At 35.5% G+C, this 18,545-nt stretch overlaps 2 pseudogenes; both read left to right on the top strand.

The window, feature by feature from the left end:
- The first annotated feature begins 608 nt into the window (after positions 1-608).
- On the top strand, positions 609-2,158 carry LOC148213037 (uncharacterized; annotated as a pseudogene).
- A 1,149-nt stretch (positions 2,159-3,307) lies between these two features.
- Positions 3,308-4,087, top strand: LOC148213036 (uncharacterized; annotated as a pseudogene).
- Positions 4,088-18,545: the final 14,458 nt, after the last annotated feature.

The following is an 18,545-nucleotide window of genomic DNA, read 5'->3' as shown; positions in this document are numbered from 1 at the left end:
GAATTTGAGGTTTGGAGGTTTATTAAATAGTATTATCATCGAGAATGACTAAGGATTGGATTAAGGTTAGGGATGATTGTCGCCCGAGTATGTTCAAGGAGTAAAACATTTCATAGAAATGGCAAAACTTCACTTCAACAATACGGGAAAAACAAGATGTCCATGTAGATATTGTATGAATGTAAAGTGACTTTCAATTGATGGAGTAGAAAGACACTTGTTTATAAATGGAATTTCACATTCATATACTCAATGGATATACCATGGAGAAGAACCAATCCCTTCAAGTTGTTATACAAGACGTGAAACTCCTTCGCACAATGAATTAAGTAGAGAACCCAATGTTATGAATAATGAGGATGGTGATATATCTGGACTTCTGAATGATTTACAGTACCCCACGGTACAAAAAATGTAGAAGGTGAACAATTTTGTTTTGAGACGCCCCCAAACGAACGTGGAAGAGCCGCATCTAACCATTTCAAGCAATTGTTCAATGAAGCGCATAGTCAATTGTACCCATGTTGTACAAAATGTTCATCATTGAATTTTTTAGTAAAACTTATGCATTTCAAGTTCATTAACAATTGGATAATAAATCGTTAGATATGTTACTTGAATTGTTAAATGAAGCATTTACGATAGTTGCATCTATACCTAATACATCATACGAGGCTAAAAGGAGACTGCGTGATTTAGGACTTTCATATGGGTCCATACATGCCTGCAAGTATGACTGTATATTATTCAGGAAAGAATATTCTGAATATCAAAGTTGTCCAGTACGTGGTGAACGTCGTTATAAAAACAGTGATGGGAAAGCTTCACAAGTCCCCCAAAAAGTGTTACGACATTTTCCGTTGATACCAAGATTGAAATGGTTCTTTTCTTCAAAACGTTTCGCTTCTGAAATGAGGTGGCATAAAGAAAAACGAGTTGAGACAGAGGGTGTCTTACGACATCTAGCTGACGCTTTGGGGTGGAAGCATCTAGATAGCACATTTCCTTGATTTGCTTCAGACCCACGAAATGTTCGTTTGGAACTAGCTTCAGATGGGTTTAATCCGTTTGGGAATATGAACAATTCGTATAACACGTGGCCAGTGGTACTTATTTCATACAATTTGCCTCCTTGGAAGTGCATGAAGGAAAGTAATTTATTAATGTCATTGCTTATTCTTGGGCCGAAGTCACCTGGAAAAGATATTGACGTTTACTTATAGCCATTAATTGAAGAGTTGAAAGAGTTATGGGATACTGTGGTTCGTACTTACGATTGTGCAAGTGGTGAGTACTTTCAACTACACGCAGCTCTTTTATGGACTATTAATGACTTTCCAGCATATGACGACTTGTCTGGATGGAGTACGAAGGGATACCAAGCATGGCCCATCTGTAAAAAGGACAATTCATCTTTTCGAATAAGAAACAAAATTTGTTTCATGGGACATCGACGTTATCTTCCTCAAAATCATAGTTGGCGTGGGAGTAGACTGCATGATGGAAAGTTAGAACGACGCCCCCCCACCAGTGTCAATGGATGGAGATGTGATTCTTCAACAAGTAAAATACACTGAATTTTCTAGATTTTGGTAATAATCCAACTAAACAAAAAAGTAAAAGAAATCGAGATTTAAATCGGACGACAAAAAGTATGTTCTTCGAACTTCCCTATTGGTCGAAACTTATATTAAGACATAAGTTGGATGTGATGCATATCGAAAAGAACATATGCGACAATATAGTAGGAACTTTGTTAAATATCGATGGGAAAACAAAAGACACGATCAATGCGCATTTGGATTTATAAGATTTAAAAATTCGAAAAGATTTACAATTACAAAAAGAGGGGAATAAAGTTGTAAAACCACATGCTACGTATACATTGACTGCTGCTGAGAGGGTGAAGTTTTGCAAATTCTTGAAATCAGCTAAGTTTCCAAATGGATTTGTGTCAAATATATCGATATGTGTGAGCGCAGAGGATGGGAGACTATGGGGGTTGAAATCTCACGATTGTCATATTTTGCTACAACGACTCTTACCGATTGTCATACGAGCATACGTACCAAAGTTTGTGGGTATGACTATCGTTGAGCTATGTAACTTCTTTCGTGATATATGTGCAAAGACAGTATGCATCAATGATTTGGATTGATTGTAATCTGACATAATAATCATACTATGTAAGTTGGAGAGAATATTCCCACCAAAATTTGTTGATGTTATAATACATCTTGCAGTTCATTTACCATACGAAAATAAAATTGTGGGGCCAGTTAGTTACAGTTGGATGTACCCTATTGAGCGAAGTCTCTGAACCGTAAAACAATATGCACAAAAGAAGAACAGAGCTCATCCTGAGGGTTCGATAACCGAATCATTCATCATGAATGAATCGTTGACTTTCTGCTCATTGTATCTGAGTGGAATTGAAACGAGATTCAATAAAGATGAACACAACGATGATAATATTGTCGGTTATAAAAATTGTGGACATTTTGACATGTTCAGGCTAAGTGCACGGTGTTATGGGCATGCTTGTCCAGGGTGTGTTACCCATGGCCGCATGTCCAAACCATCCTCATCACTTGCTTTTCTTTCATGTCTTTAAAGCTTTATAGTGTAGTTTTCTTGTATCGAGTTTTTGGGGTTGTAAGTGGAATTTGGCCGAGCGGCTTTAGAACTAGGTGTGTATTGGTAAGATATGTAAGCACACCAAATTTCAAGCCAATCGGAGTTCACACGAGCCCTGTAGGCCACCGAGTGACTCCTCGCCACTTAGGACGTCTACACCTGCCACACCAAAAATGCCTTATAATGTACCTTAGGGGGGACCAAGTAGTCATCAAACCTCCCCCCGACAAAGTGTTGTTGGACGTCTACAATGCTTGTTTTGAAGATGTTTTCAACTATTTTTCTCTCTCACGTTTTCTAAAACCAATTTTCTCGCAAAACGTGAGCAGAGGCTAGACCCACGATCGAAATTGCCCACAACTTACAATTTTTCTCGGCTGACTTGCTCGTTTGAGCTAGAGCAAGTGCCGTACAATCGCTCGAGCTGTATTAAAAAGGTGCAATTATGACACACGACTTCTTAGGGCGTCAACTTCGAAAACATCATCCGTCATTGAAAGAAAAGTTTCACACTGGTACGTACTGAACAACTGTGCTACGTTCACGAGTAAGTTCGGCTTATGCTACGTTCACTTTAATTTCACACTTAGTATGTATAACACTAAGGTTGTTTTTCTCCTTTTTTGGAATTGTAGTCAACATTTGAGCTCAATTCGAATTCCTGGAGACAATGTTCCTGCCCTATATGAACGACACAGTACACAATTTCTTGATTGGTTCAAAAAAAGGTAATATTGATTTCTAGAGTTTGAATGTAGATGAACACAAAACGAAATCGTTAAGTATTTTGTTATGATCTATTACAGGTTTTGACATTACGGGAACAAGGCGAATTAGATGATGATCTTTATTCACTTGCGTTAGGGCCGTCACTAACTGCACGTTCATATAGTGGTTGTATTGTAAACGGAATACGTTTTCATAATATAGAATGCGATAGTCATCGAACGACACAAAATAGTGGGGTCATGGTGTGTGGAGGAGAAGGGGATGACATGAATTTTTATGGTGTCTTGAGTGATGTTTAGGAGTTAGGTTATGCTATGGGGAGACGTGTCATACTTTTTAAGTGCAAATGATTTGACACAGACTCTAAGAAGAATAGACTTCGTGTTGACTTAGGTTTTAAGTCGATTAATACGTCTAAGTATTGGTATGCCCTTTAATTCTCGCTGGACAAGCTCAACAACTATTTTATTTGTATGACCCCAAACTTGGTAATAATTGGAAAGTTGTGCAACATATTCTAAATAAACGTGTATGGGATATTCCAGAACAAGAAGATGTTGAAAATGATCAAATTTCGTTGTTAGAAGTAGGACCTAGGATCGAAATAGATGAATCCACTCAAGATAGTTCATTGCGTCGAGATGATGTTGATCCTATTGTCGTTGGGGGTCGAGAACAGTCCAATAGAAGCATAGATGCAGCAATGTGGATGATTTTATAAATGACGAATTCGACGATGTGGACGTGTCAACTAATAATGATATAGATGATGTTGATGATGAGTACTATAGCGAATAAGTATTCCTCCAAGTATGTCGATTTAAATATATGTTGGATAAATTATGTATCAAATTGATTTATGTTGATTATTTGTTTTGTCAATATATAATACTTTTCGTTGGTTGCCTAAGTTCACAGAAAAATGAGACCAGACCAAACAGTTCAGTTAGAGGCACACATACAGGATCGTGAGCATCCACCAGCAGACCCGCCTGTTCCGGCTTTTCCTCTAGGTACGTCAATTTAAATATATGTGAAATAAATAAGTATGATTTTACTAATTGGTTTATTGTTTGGCAACATACAAATAGATTATGCGTGCGAGGATATACTCGATTGATAGAACTAGAAAATCAAGTTCGTGCAACGAACGCAAAGGTACATATCGTATGTGACCACACAGTTAATAAACCAATATGTCCCATGGCCACCACATTCTCTATGGCGATCGGGGTACATACACCCGAACAAGTGGACCTAAAGGTTAACAAGTGGAGTGAGGTCGAAGAAATTCAGAAGAGGGCAATTATAACTCAGTTCAAGGTTTGAGATTAATTACTTATAATGTTTTATCTTGTGTTATGATGCAACAGTAATAACACTTAAATATATGTTCGATGTTTTTTTGTTGTAGGGTCATTTCGATTTAAACGAATAAGATCGAGTTATGATGAAATTCATCGAGCATGAGATGAGAACGACAAATAAGGCGTATAGGGCAAAATTGCGCCAACACTACCTAAGTTATCAAACACCTGAGATTGCACGCAAAAATCCTCCGAAGCGGTTGTTGGCAAAACCAGGCGATTGGAGCATACTCTGCGATAGATGGGAGACAGATGAACTTATACTTTTTTTGAGTATTTATATTCAATATATATTCTCATTTAAGTTTTCTTTTGTTAGCAAAAATCTGAGACCAACAAACACAAGAGGGCGAAGATGCCATTCAACCATCGTGTGGGGCTGAAGGCATTTGTTATTATTGCAAAGGAGAAGGTACAATGCAATAATATTTTTTAGCCATATACTTATATTACTTAAGATCGATTATCAACAATTATGTGTTGTCAATTGCAGAAAGAAGAAGGGGGAGGTGATAACTTTTCTGAAATCGATTTGTTCAGAGAGACGAGATATTCTGACACTAAAGGTTAGGTCGAAGGAGCGGTGACAGCTTACATAAGTTTACAAATCTTATAACAATTAACTTCAAAGTACGCATTGAATTTTATGTGAACATTTTGTTCTTTTTAAAATATGTATGCAGCTAGAACATGATGCGTGTTTGAGAAGCATCTATGCAAGATGAAGGTGAACTGATACCAGAACCAGAAGTATTGGAGACAGTTCTTGGTTATCGTTCAGGATACGTTAAGGGTGCTGGTTGGGGCCCAAAACCAAAGTCTCGTAGAGGTTCTTCTTAAAGTGTAGCATCAACATAGCGGGAAGAAGAGCTGTCACAAGAAATATGTACTCTAAGAGAAGAAGTTCAGGACCGTCTCACGCAAAAAGACAAAGAGCTTGAGGATCGTCTTTCTCAGAAAGACAACGAGTTAGATGAGCTTCTCGCAGATTACGGGTCTACGCAGTGAAATGTCAGATTTGAGATCAATGGTGCTACAACTTATGAGTCAGTCTAGTGGAGCCAGCTCGTCAAAATAGGTACGTCCACGTAGAGTATTGTAAGAATTCAATAACCGTAAATGTGGCTATCCTGCAGTTATGGTAGCCATTTAGAACGTGTATTATGAATGATTTAACTATGTTTATGTTTGAGTGCATGTTTGAAGTGTTTTAGATCTTAATAGCTAGTGAATTTTTTGTGAAGTGAATCTTTGAAGTGAATTGGTACGTCAAGTATAGTGTTATTAGAATTCAATAACTGTAAATGTGGCTATCCTGCACTTATGGTAGCCATTTAGAACATATATCATGTATAGTTTAGCTACACTTATGTATAATGTGGTTTTGGATGATTTTGTTGAATCTATGAAATGAATTGGTGATTGTGGATGTTTTACATAATGAAAGCAAGTTTTGAGAATTTGAAGTTTGAAGATTAGTTTTTCTTAACTTTGTGGGGTTTTATACGTACCTTTCCTTTAGTTTGTATAATTTGGATTGAAGTTAATGAGAGTTATATGGATATGAGAGAGTTGTATGTGTGTTTTGATAGTGAGACTAAGTTGTGTGCATTTTAAGTTTGTTTGGGAGAGTTTTTATTGGCTTTGAATATATGAGAGTGTTGGGGGGGGGGGGGGGGCGTTATTAAGTGTTTTTGGATAACGTTGTTGAATTTTAGGTGAATTGTGATAGAGTTTGTGTGAATATTTTTTAGACTTGGTGAGAGTAAGTTTTGTGAATTTGAAAGTTGTTTTCATGAGTTTTTGTTAACTTTTAATGCTTACTTTGAGTTCATGCATATGCAAAGCTTGAATAACATTTTTAGTTCATGGCATGTGCAAAGCTTGAATGTTTTATTTGACATGTGGAATGAGTTAGAATTCGAAGTTTGTTTGAATGGGAGTGGTGAGTTTGTTTGAAGTGTTGAGTTATTAAGTGTTTTTGGATAACGTTGTTGAATTTTAAGTGAATTGTGATAGAGTTTGTGTGCATGTTTTTTAGACTTAGTGAGAGTAAGTTTTGTGAATTTGAAAGTTGTTTTAATGAGTTAACTTTTAATGCTTACTTTGAGTTCATGCATATGAAGTGAGAATAACATTCTTAGTAGGTGAGAATAACATTTTTAGTTCATGGCATGTGCAATTGGTTTGTTATGCGGAATGAGTTAGAATTGGAAGTTTGTTTGAATAGAAGTGGTGAGTTAACTTGTGGAAGTATCTATTAACATACGTTTATTTGTTATTTATTTTTTCAGGTTCTTTCGATTTCTGTATTGAAAGATTCTGAAAAGTTGATTATCTCTCATGAAGAATTTGATGATATGGGAAATTTTCACATGTTTAGGTTTTTTATTTTGAGACTTCTTAGAATATGTTGTTTAATTTTTGTTTGTATGAACTTCTTGTACTTTTTATAAAACCAAATTTTATTTAATATTATAAGTTTTATATGAAATTCAATCTATGGCATTTAGGTTTATTGTTGAAAAATTAAAAAAAATAAAAGAAAAGAAAAAAAAAACGCCTTTAGAGATGAAAGTGGATTTGGTCGCCGAAGGTCAGATACCTTCGGAGACGAAAAGAGATTTGGTCGCTGAAAGTGTCTTCGATGACCAAATCAGTTTGATCGCCGAAGATTTCTTTGGCAACCAAACTCATTTGGTCGCTGAAGATATCTTCAGCGACCAATTTCGAGTCGTCGCCGAAGATGTCTTCGACGACCAAACTAATGTCGTCGCTAAAGATATCTTCGACGACGACTACGTATTTGGTCTTCGAAGATATCTTCGACGACCAAATCTATTTTCGTCTCTGAAGGGTACCTTCGACGACGAAAAATAGAAATCGTCGCCGAAACCCTCTGGTGGAACCTTTTAGCGTCGCCAAAGATTTTCGAGGACGAAATTTGACCTTTTAACGACGAAAGTTGTCATTGCCGAAACTCTGAATTCTTGTAGTGAAACACTTTCCCTTGTCTGCAACTTTGGCCTTGCCTTTCTTGGCAGTGGCAGTAGAGTCAGGTTTGGGCCCCTTATGAGCAACCTTCTTCTTCTTCAAAGTCTTACTTTCAGAAGAAGAGGGCACAAACTTAGTTCTAGAGGTCGAACCTCGGTGGAACCTTTTAGAGGTGGCAACGTTTGCCTCCCCCTCCTGCCCTTATTTTTCATAAGTGACTGGTAGGTCTACAGCTCATTTAAGAGTGTGGTAAGAGTGTACTCCAACTTATTAATAACTGCATTGCTGCGGAATTGTAGGAAACTCTTCGTAAGAGATCGCACAATGAAGCTGACCTTACTCTACTCGTCTATGACGACCCCGTTTGTCTCTGCCACATTGAAGTGGACTATCAGGTTGAGAACGTGTTTTCGCACTAACGAGCCCTCCTTCATGCAGGAGTTTTAGATGAACTTAAGGGCTTCAGGTGAAGCCTGTGGTCAAAACATGCTCTGCCGCGAGTCCATGATCTCCTTGGTGGTGACCATGTTCTCGTGTTTCTTAGCAAGCACATCAGATATGCTCGCCAAGATGTAGACCTTGGCCTTGTCATTGGCCTTAATCCAGCAATCATAGGCATTGCGTACCGCCATAGTGGCGTTAGGTGCAGGAGCTTGAGGACATTTCTCATGGAAGACGAACCTAATATCATCTATCATGAGTATAGTGTTTACCATTAAGATTTTCAGCAGATAAGAGAGCAATAATAGAAGTCGACATGCTAATATAAAACAAACCTATATCAGTTTCATGCATTATCCTTTAAACTCAATCATATTTTAGCAAAAGTAATCAAGCACCCTAACAAAATTGCTTTGCAACGACGCTTCAGTGATTTAGAGCAATAGCTACCGTGGGGCAGACGACTACTCATTCACCAGATTGAGACATTTTCACCTAAATCTTATACCAGAATAACTCTTTCTCTTATAATCATTAGTCACTGTTTATTTGGTTAGGAAACTGCTAACTAGCTTAACAATTCTCCGTAAGTGTGACCCACCATTTTCAGACCTCGAATGTCCGCCCCAATAATCCCGCCGTACGGAAGGAAAATATTGGAGCAAAACCTAAGAAACCCTTATTCCTTTCTAAAGTTTACCTTGGTTTCGATTCTATATAATGGACCCTGCATAAGGATGATTGCTCCAGGGCGACAACGCAGGTCATGTATGTGAAACCTCACGATGCAAACTAATGGTGGAGATCATAGGATGTGTTGTCACACGTCCTTCTCCCACTTACTATGAATACTATCCTCATTCACCTCGATATTGAACCATGCAAACACCTTCCGTAGGGAGGCCGCGCCCAAGGCGACACGAGGCCGAACATGGAACTCACAGTGTGAACTTTAAGGAGAAATGCTAGAAAAAAGATATGTCATATATACCTTGTATATCAAAATATACGTAGAATATTACATATTCTCTTTTTCTCCCACTTAGTATTCTAATACTAGGGTATATTACTTGGGTAAATTTTGGCTAAGTAAAATTAACTAAGTGAATTTTTAGTTGGTCCAATATAAATATATATACTGGTAGTTGTACACTAATGTTTTAGTTTATTAAACGTTTTAATAAACTAATGACATTATTGTATGCATATAAAATATTGGCTAATTCAATTCCCAGGTCAGTTCTCAGGTAGAGGTGTTCCTTAACGGTCAGCTTAAGTACGTCAACCTAGATAGAACCTTGCTTAGACAGGGTTCCCTTATAGGCAATATTTTATATTTAGTCTTTTATTATTTCATTTTAAACCTTGTTAAAACAAAATAAAAGACTACTCCTAATAATATTAGAAGTTATAATCTAAGGTCTAATTAATTTTAAACCCCTTTAGAATTAAGTAACTTAGATCATATGTTTGCATACAACTCTTTATTATAAATTTTAATTTCTATATACCAAAATTTTATCTCTTATAAAATTCAACAAATTAAACCTATAACGATGCATTGATGACATACATTAATATAACAGTTATATTAACTAAAGTAATGTCATGGTCAATGCAACTTTATTATCATTTCATTAATACAACATTTGTATTAAACAATTATGAATGTAAAAACAAACATCTATACATTATAACAATTATAATTATATGATGCATGAAAATACATACAATATATCCAATATACATATGATGCATGTATCCTATGGTGGGATTTTTAAAATTATATGACATACATTATGCAATATACATTTAATTAAAATATACATTCAAAACACATAAAATAATTAAATAAGCAGCAAATTGGACTTGATTTTGGCATCCTAAAAGCATATTAAATTAATATAATCATGATTATATTAATTTAATATAAGAAAAACAAAAACAAAAATAAAATAAAACAAAAATCTGCAACTGTTCGAAACTCTAATACAGGACCTCTACTTTAATAGGGTAACACGAGATACTCTAGGCAATGCAAGGTATCTATTTAACCAATTCGTAGGTATTTGAGTAATGTTTAAACGTGAATTTTTCTTATTCAGATTTACAGCTTCGAGTCTTCTCCTTCAACATCGAAAATTATGGAAAATCGTGGCCAGAAACCTCCAAATTCATCCAACAGGTACTACACGAACTTACACAATGATTTAAAACATTAAATGCACAAAAACACCGGGCCATTTACATTGATCAAATCAAACGAATTTGTAAATCTAAATGTCAAAACCAATAAACATCCAATGCAAAACCCATAAATCTTAAACATCAAATGCAGAAGAAAACTGACCATATTCTGTGAAAAATTTCAACATAAAATTTAGAACGAAAACCGCACTCTAATACCAATTGAAGAGGATGTGAATCCCAGAGCGGAAGCAGTAGAAACACAGAAAAATATAAAATAGGGAAGAATGTTGGATTTTACCTTTGAAGACTCTTCTTCGTGTCACTTGATCTTCCTTGCTATTTCTCTCGGTCGAGAATCCCTGTTGAGGCGAGGAGAAAAATGCGAAGGAGGAAGACACTGAAGAAGAAGCCAACGGAGAGGAAGATGGTGAGCCTCCAAACGAGGTGGCGGGCATCCTTGGCTCTCGTGTCGCTCCGTCCTGGATCCCTACTGACCTTGACCGATTGAGCTAGGAGGAACTTGTTGCGAAGGTATGCCAACTGGAGCGGGACCTTCGCAAGATGAGGAAGGAGTACATAGATGCGGAGAACGGCCACTGTTTTGCTATCGAGACAGCATGGGAGGTCCTCCAAGGGATGGAGGAAACCAAGAAAGCCTATCAGGCGTTTTTCTGTAGGGTTAGGCGTATAGAGTAGAGGATCGTGGTGCTCCCACCAACTAACTTCCCTGCCGTTCTTCTCCCCCATTTTTTGTACTAGGATGTTTCCTGGCAGCGTCGCCATCCTTTCCATATGTAATCGAGTGGGGGGAGGGGGGCCCTACGGCCTTCTTTTGTTAATGAAATTTCCCTTTATGCACGTTGCTCTTGTGCTATTTTGGAATTTTGTCACGCTCGCTAATTTTCGCACGTTGGTCGTTTTTTTGGCGCTTTAAACGAATCCCGAGGTGACTTTTGGGTGCATAATGACAGGTTTGCCCCAGGTGTGTTCTCCGATTTGGCTATAAAAAGAGTCATGGGTTTCACTGAAGGGGATGTGAATCCCATAGCAGAAGCAATAAAACACGTTCTTGAATTTCTTTTGAAATTTAAAACACAGACAAATATAAAACAGGGAAGAATGTTGGATTTTACCATTGAAGACTCTTCTTCATGTAATCTCAATTAGACAATACCACTTGATCTTCCTTGCTATATCTCTTGGTCGAGAATCCGGATTGTGGGATCCAATTGCAAAGGATTGAGAGAGAAAGAGAGTCTTGAGATTTTTTTAAGGGTTCGGGAAAATCGTAAGACCATAAGGATATTTTATCTTTTTGGATATAAGATATATTCTCCTAGGAAATCCCAAGGCAATTAGGATATCTTCTTCTTTTAAATTAATAATAAATTAATTAAAAATTAATTAATTTAATTATTAATTATTAATTATTAATCTAATTAATTTAATTAGTAATTATTAATCAATTTAATAATTTATTAATTTAAATCCAAATATTAATTAAATAAATAAATAATTAACAATTAATTATTTAACTTTTAATTAAATATCACATATTTAATTAAAACTATATATTAATTTAATTAATGCATATTTCTTGTATAACCTATAGTTTTAATATGAATCCAATTTATATTAATTATTTGAATTCTATTCAAATATTTCTCTCATAACATATAGTTTAATTATTGAATCTTTATTAAAAAATAAACTATATATATAATGTTTCACAATATATATTATATACATTCCCTGATATATAATTTGAACATTCCAAATTCTTCAAAATCTTGATTCTCGTTTTACCCATTGTGAGCTAACAAGGGACCTAATGGATCTACAGAAGCTCCAACGATACAAGATTAATAAGTCAAACTCATTATCTGAGTTAATCAACGTTCGTTAACTGCGGGTCACTCCACTAAAGACTCATAGCTGCACTATTCTCACTGCATAATATTTTTGTGTCTATGGATGTACAACCATTAACGGCAAGTCAATCCTTCACGAGTTCTCATAACTCTAGCTGGGTCAAATTACCGTTTTACCCTCGAGTTACATTTTCTCCTTAAATACTACTGCTCCTCTAATGAACAACCCGATTATGGTTCGACCAATAACCGGAAGTCCCTCTCGGACCAGTTAAAGGGTGGGGTCCCTTGTTCAAGTCTCACAGTCAGCATGTAAGGGAACACTCATCTACTTCCATAAAGTCGGGAATGAGTGAATTCCATCTTGCATATTTATGTTCCCAGATCCCCACTCGGTCTCGCCTCCAAAATGGTAGGATTATTGAGACGACAACCTGGGCCACTCTCACCCATACAAATCAAAGGATGATCCCTTATAGGCAGTAGATCATAACTCGCTCAGTATTAAGATCGAGTTACCTGGTCATCCTATGAGATAACACTGTTGGCTTTTTGGCCCTTAATCTCGGTTAATTAATTTAATTAATTAATGTTTTGATGATAACAAACACACTTAGTATTAATTGTTTTTGGTGTGTAAGAATTATTGTTATAAAACATAAATTTATTATGAGCCTCAATAATATTATATGATTTATTGATAATACATATTTTGTTTATTGATAATTTTAGTGTTTTAAAGTGTCCACAGCGTACAGCTCGATACAATGATTCCAACGAATTTTGAATTACCCAAATCAAAGCTCAAACGAAGAAATTATGATCGAAAAAAGTTGGAAGAAAAATTACCCGAGATGGATGACGTGGCGGCTGAATCAACTAAGTGATCCAACAAAATGTTGACATGTGGCATGGTGTTAAAAAAAAAACAAAGTTACCGTTGAAGGTAACTTAAAAAAATAAAGAAAAAAAAATAAAAATATATATATATATGTCACATCACATTAAATGCATATTTGTTTTCAAAAAATTATATATATTATATATATTATATATATATATAATCGTTTGACACATCCAGATAATATTTTATTATTATTATTATTTTATTCAATTAAATCTCAACATTTGATTTTCAATCATTAAAGATCTAATGGCCCAAATTCAATTTCGATTTCAAATTTATTTTCAACTTTTCCTCACCTATTTAAACCTCACTTCCTTCAACATTTTACACAACTTATTCTCTCCCAATTTTCTCTCAAATTTCTACATTGTTAATCTCTCTTCGAAGCTTCAATTTTTATTCTATATTCTTGAGGAAGATTTTTTATTTGAGAGATATTTGAGCTTCCAATTTTATTTCTTTTAGCCAATTTGAGGGCTTTTATTTGTAAGAATTTTTTCTTACAAATTTGTGAGCAAATATTTGTATACCCACTCTTTGAGAGAGTTTGTAAGTTTGTTTTCAAATTTCATATCCTATGTAAGGGTTGCTCTTGAGCCCTAAAAAGAGCATTTGTAATGGTTTGATCCTGAACCGTGGAAAGGATCGGGTTTCTTCTTGCTCTCAAAAAAAGAAGGTTTTATACCGGTTTGACTCCTACCGTGGAAAGAGTCAAAGTTTCTTAATCGAATACCCAAGAAGCGCTTGGGGAGTGGAATAGGCCGGTTGTTGCCGAACCACTATAAATTTCCGGTGTCATTTTCTCTAACTCTACTCTATTTAATTTTTGCGATTAATTTTCTTTATTACAAATTGCATAAAATTAATTGTTCGCATTTGTTATTCATATTTATGCTCAATGTTTATATTTGAATTATTTGGGTGGTGAAATTAATTAGGGTGTTTGTATTTCTAATTTATTGTTTAATTTGTGATAAAATTAATTGTTCCTAAAAAGTTTACTTATTTGTTTAAACTTGGGCTCACCGTAGTAAAAAGTTTATAAAGTTTAATTAAACCCTATTCACCCCCTCTAGGGTTGTCATACCGATCCAACAAGCACTCTATTGACTAACAGTATTAGAGCCAATGATTAATAATTTCGCGGTCCAGTCTTATATAAACTCATTGTATAGGTTACCTTCACTCGCATGTCTCTACATGAACGACCTGGATAAAGTCGATTGTAACTATTATAAAGTGGGTCGTATCCATAGTGTTATCAGGATAAGGTACCCAACCTTGTCCATGTACTATAAACGATTTAGGTTATTACTGGAACATTATCCACTTGTATATCGAATATATACTATATATCAAGAAATATATATTGTGTATTAAATATATACATGTATATTAAATATATATTGTTCCAGTTACATTAAATAACCTTGGATCTTAGTTTATTGGAATACAAGTAACGCAAAGAAATAATAAGATAATTCGTTATTGAATAAATAATTTGTTCATAAATTACAAATACACGAGCTAAGGACACCAAACCCAACAGTTCCAAACATTACTTTGCCCATCACACTTTATTGTGGTAACAGTGGTGCTGTGGCAAATACTAAAGAACCTCGAAGTCACAAAAGAGGCAAGCACATCGAGAGGAAGAATCACTTGATACGATAAATAGTGCAACGAGGGAACATGATCGTCACGAAGATCGCTTCGGACCATAACATTGCTGATATGTTTACAGAAAGGTTCTTACGGCAAAAGTGTTCAAGAGTCATCTAGAAAATCTAGGCCAACGAGATATGTACAATATAGTATGGGCACACTACAAAAATTTATTGTTTTCCCAACGAAATTATTCCCAATGTTAAAAATATCGACGGGAGAAGTCATTTTCTCTAGACAAAAATAAAATCTTAGGGACAATTATAAGTTTTGCTGACGTTACTATAGAAACGTTAGGGAAAAGTCTATATTTGACAATGTTTTCTACATAATGTTGGCAAATATTTGATTTCTTATGACATTTTACAAAAAACGTTGGGAATATGGATAGATAAATTCAAACACACCAAAGTTATGTACTAAATATTCAGACGTTTTAATAAAAACGTGGGGACAAAGATTCCTTCTCCCAACGTTTTTGTAAAACGTTGGGAGAAGATCACTCATCCCCACATTTTATTAAAAACATGGGTCATTTTCTCCCTACAAAAATAAAATCATAGGGACAGTTATAAGTTTTGCCGACGTTTTCTACAGAATGTCGGCAAATATTCAATTTCTTCGACGTTTTACAAAAAAATGTTGGAAATATGGACAAATAAATTCAAACACACCAAAGTTATGCAATAAATATTCCGACGATTTAATAAAAACATGGTGCAAAGATTCATTTCGGCAATATTTGGTGCTTACCCACACCTAATCGGAGCTTATTTTGAGTTATCCATCCCCTCCGGCATTGATTCAACGTTGACCCACTCCTATTCGGACCCAAATTAGCGTTACCCACTCCCTTTGGCATTGACCCACTCCTAACCCAAGTGTTTTTAGTGTGAGTTAATAGGTAATGACTTACCTAACTTTAGTTTCAGTTCAATTTAAGTGGTTTTAGTTAGTTTCTAACCCGGTTGCTTTAATTTAGGAACCATTCGACGAGCTTAGTAGCGCGTTAGGAATTTGCATGTTTTAAATTGTGTGCTTTATCTCTTTATACCTGTTGGATATGTATATGGATTATACTAACAATTATACTCTTGGTTTGTTGTGTTCATGAAAGCACACCGTGTTTTGTGAGATTTGCTATATTGTGAAAGCATATTGGTATATTGTTTCGTGATTAGTATATTGTCTAACCCTCTTTTTTTCTTTTTAAATTTGAATTGGAAACAAAAACGAAAGGTTTTTTTCTGTTCCATTATATATTATATGTTACACAATCTGTTTTTCTTGATGGGTAGATTAAGAATTATTTATTTTCATTGGAAAAGTTGGTCACCACATGGTTTCGTAGTGTGTTGTTGTCCATAGGTTTATGATAAAGTTAATGAAACTTTTTATCAAATTACAACAAGGTTGAACTTTAAAAGTTCTTCAAACTTCATCGCAAATTAGTTTTAAAAGTATAATTGGAAGATGGATAGGATTCAGCTAAGAGAGGTTTTCAAGAGAGTATGTAGAAGGAGTTTTACAATTTATAGAAGTTGCCAAATTTCATGTTAACGAGTTGGGAAAAACGAGATATCCGTACAAAAGATGTCAAAATGTATTATGACAACTACTGGATGTAGTGGAACAACACTTATTCATTTATGAGATATCTCCTACTTAGAGTCAATAGGTACATCACGGAGACCCTTTGAACATAGATTGATATGTAAGTGACACACCGTCGTGCCATGATGACTTAAGTAGAGAGTGTAATGTTACCAGAGAAGAAAATGAGGTGTTCGATATGCTGAACAAAATGATAGGTCCAATGATCGAAGAGGATGAAGACATAGAAGACTTTGCATATGAGATGCTGGCATAGGGTTTTGAAACGGACAATTCGAATGAGTTTGAGGACTTGATGAACGAAGCAAATCAAGAATTATACCCTGGTTCTACACAAGTTACCTCGTTGGAATTTTTGATCAAGTTGATGTATATCAAAGTGCTTAATAAGTGGAGTAATAAATCATTAGATATGTTAGTCCAATTATTGAAGGTAGCATTTCCAACTGGGGTGAACATACCTAGTTCATTATATGAAGCAAAGAGGAAACTGCATGGATTAGGATTAGGATACGATTCCATCCATGCTTGCAAATACGATTGTGTACTGTTTTGGAAAGAATATTCCAACTTGGAAACGTGTCCAGTATGTGGTGAGTCTCGGTACAAACCGGTCTGGTAGTAACAGTATAAATATCTCCCATAAGATCTTACGTCATTTTCCATTGATATTGAGGTGAAGCAGTTGTACGCATCAAAACATATCGCAGCTGAAATGAGATGGCATAAGGAAAAACAGGTTGAAACGGATGGGGTGCTACGACATCCAACTAATGCTACCGGGTGGAAGCATTTGGATCATGAATACCCTCAATTTGCATTAGATCCACGAAACGTTCGTTTGGCATTAGCTTCATATGGATTCAATCCATCCAGTAGCATGAACCATTCATATAGTGTGTGACCGATTATACTAATTCCATATAATTTGCCACCCTGGAAGTGTATGAAAGAATCTTATTTTTTTATGTCATTGCTTATACCCGGATCGAAGTCTCCTGGAAGAGAGATTCACGTGTACTTGCAACCATTAATTGCAGAGGTGAATGAGTTGTGAACTAGTGGTGTGTGCACCTATGATAGTTTCGATGGGGAATATTTTAAAATGCATATAGCCTTGTTATGGACCACCAACAACTTTCCTGCATATGATGATTTATCAAGCGTGCCCTATTTGTAAAGAAGAGACATCGTCATTCGTAATACGTAGTAAAATATCCTTAATGGGACATCGTCGTTATCTTCTAGAAATGCACAGTTGGCATATGAGTAAACATCATGATGGGAATGTTGAACGTAGGCCTCTTCCGACTTTAATGGATGGAGATGATATTCCTCACGAGGTAACCTATTTGAACTTTCCACCTTTTGGAAAGCACCCATCAAATCTAAAAAAACGAAAGCGAGACCTCAATTGGACGAAAAAGAGTATATTTTTTTTATCTACCATATTGGTAAAAGCTGTTGATAAGACATAAACTAGATATGATGCACATTGAAAAAAATGGGTGTGACAGTTTAGTCGACACTTTGTTAAGCATTGATAGTAAATCTAAAGATATATCAAACGCCCGTTTGGATCTACAAGATTTAAAAATCCAAAAAAAGTTACATTTACAGAAATAGGGGGATAAGTTTTTGAAACCTCAAGCTGCGTATACCCTTACACGAACAGATCGGATATAATTTTGTAAGTTTTTGAAGTCGGTAAAATTTCCTAATGGATTTGCTTCGAATTTATCTCGATGTGTCAAAGTTGAAGAAGGAAAAATATGGGGTTTATAAACTCACGATTATCATGTTTTACTACAACGAATCATTCCTATCGGTATTCAAGCATCTGTACTGAAAGAAGTGAGTACATCTATTGTTGAACTATGTAAATTTTTTCGTGACTTGTGCGCGAAGACAATATGCATCACTGGTTTAGAGCGTTTGGAAGCTGATGTAGTACTTATTCTTTGTAAATTGGAGAAAATATTCCCACTAGTATTTTTTTGATGTAATGGTACATCTTGCTATTTATTTGCCTTACGAAGCGAAAGTAGTGGGTCCCATTAGTTACAGTTGGACATATCCTATCGAGAGAACTTTGTGGACTTTGAAACAATACATTAGAAACAAAGCTCA

The sequence above is a fragment of the Momordica charantia genome, assembly GCF_013281855.1.
Source record: "Momordica charantia cultivar OHB3-1 chromosome 1 unlocalized genomic scaffold, Mcharantia_2.0 BLBB01000001.1, whole genome shotgun sequence".
Taxonomy (NCBI): Eukaryota; Viridiplantae; Streptophyta; class Magnoliopsida; order Cucurbitales; family Cucurbitaceae; genus Momordica; species Momordica charantia.
The sequence above is the reverse complement of the archived record's forward strand: the minus strand, read 5'-3'. Positions and strand labels throughout refer to the sequence as shown.